Below are 1,749 nucleotides of genomic sequence, written 5' to 3'. Positions count from 1 at the left end.
TTCCTTTTGTTTATTGAAAACCGTGTCGGCTGTTCAATTTCAAAGTCATTCCACTATTAACGTAAAAGGGGCATAATTCTTGAATACTTATGCGATTTATCTAAGGATCTAACTTGATTTTAGCAAAATGCCCACATACACTGTCACCAAGTTTCATTGTATTTGGACAATAAGTTCGCCAGTTATTGTCTTCAAAATGTTCTGCTTATGCCGAGGATGCCACTGCCGCAACAGGCGCCAAAATAATACCTTTGTTATACGAAAATAGTAAAAAAATAACATAAAACTTGACCTTTTAATAACTGAAAAAAATAAGCTTTGTCAGTGGAACTTGGTGTATGGATCAAGGTTCTATGAACAATAGTGAGTAGAGGTTATAAGGAGAATATGCTTACAATTTCCAATTTGTTAATAACATAAATATTGATGATGCCACACCTATCTTAGCATATATAAAAATTGAAGTTGCATTCATATCACTTTGCCTCAAAAAGCAATGCTTTAATCTTTGAAACAATCAATTGAAAAAATATGCACTGTTTTGCTCGAATTCATTTATTGACTAATTACATTTTCACAGTATTAATATCCTTTTGTGAAACTATATTCATGACTCAGAATTAATATGCTCGTGCTGGGCTTGAACCAACAATCTCCTGGGTAAGAGTTGACACCTATGCCACTAGACCATCGTCGGTCTTCCACGTGCGACCCATTCTGTTACTCGGTCTTCCACGTGCGACCCATTCTGTTACTCGGTCTTCCACGTGCGACCCATTTTGTTACTCGGTCTTCCACGTGCGACCCATTCTGTTACTCGGTCTTCCACGTGCGACCCATTTTGTTACTCGGTCTTCCACGTGCGACCCATTCTGTAACTCGGTCAGCCAAGTGCGACCCATTCTGTTACTCGGTCAGCCACGTGCGACCCATTCTGTTACTCGGTCAGCCTCGTGCGACCCATTCTGTTACTCAGTCAGCCAAGCACGACCCATTTTGTTACTCGGTCAGCCACGTGCGACCTATTTTGTTACTCGGTCAGCCTCGTGCGACCAATTATGTTACTCGGTCAGCCAAGTGCGACCCATTCTGTTACTCGGTCAGCCTCGTGCGACCCATTCTGTTACTCGGTCAACCTCGTGCGACCCATTCTGTTACTCGGTCAGCCAAGTGCGACCCATTTTGTTCCTCGGTCAGCCATGTGCGACCCATTCTGTTACTCGGTCAGCCAAGTGCGACCCATTCTGTTACTCAGTCAGCCAAGCACGACCCATTTTGTTACTCGGCCAGCCACGTGCGACCTATTTTGTTACTCGGTCAGCCTCGTGCGACCAATTATGTTACTCGGTCAGCCAAGTGCGACCCATTCTGTTACTCGAGCAGACTCGTGCGACCCATTCTGTTACTCGGTCAACCTCGTGCGACCCATTCTGTTACTCGGTCAGCCAAGTGCGACCCATTTTGTTCCTCGGTCAGCCATGTGCGACCCATTCTGTTACTCGGTCAGCCAAGTGCGACCCATTCTGTTACTCGGTCAGCCACGTGCGACCCATTTTGTTACTCGGTCAGCCTCGTGCGACCCATTCTGTTACTCCGTCAGCCAAGTGCGACCCATTCTGTTACTCGGTCAGCCAAGTGCGACCCATTCTGTTACTCCGACAGCCACGTGCAACCCATTCTGTTACTCGGTCAGCCAAGTGCGACCCATTCTGTTACTCGGTCAGCCACGTGCGACCCATTCTGTTACTT

This window comes from Mya arenaria, chromosome 9, assembly GCF_026914265.1.
Source record: "Mya arenaria isolate MELC-2E11 chromosome 9, ASM2691426v1".
Lineage (NCBI taxonomy): Eukaryota > Metazoa > Mollusca > Bivalvia > Myida > Myidae > Mya > Mya arenaria.
The sequence above is the reverse complement of the archived record's forward strand: the minus strand, read 5'-3'. Positions refer to the sequence as shown.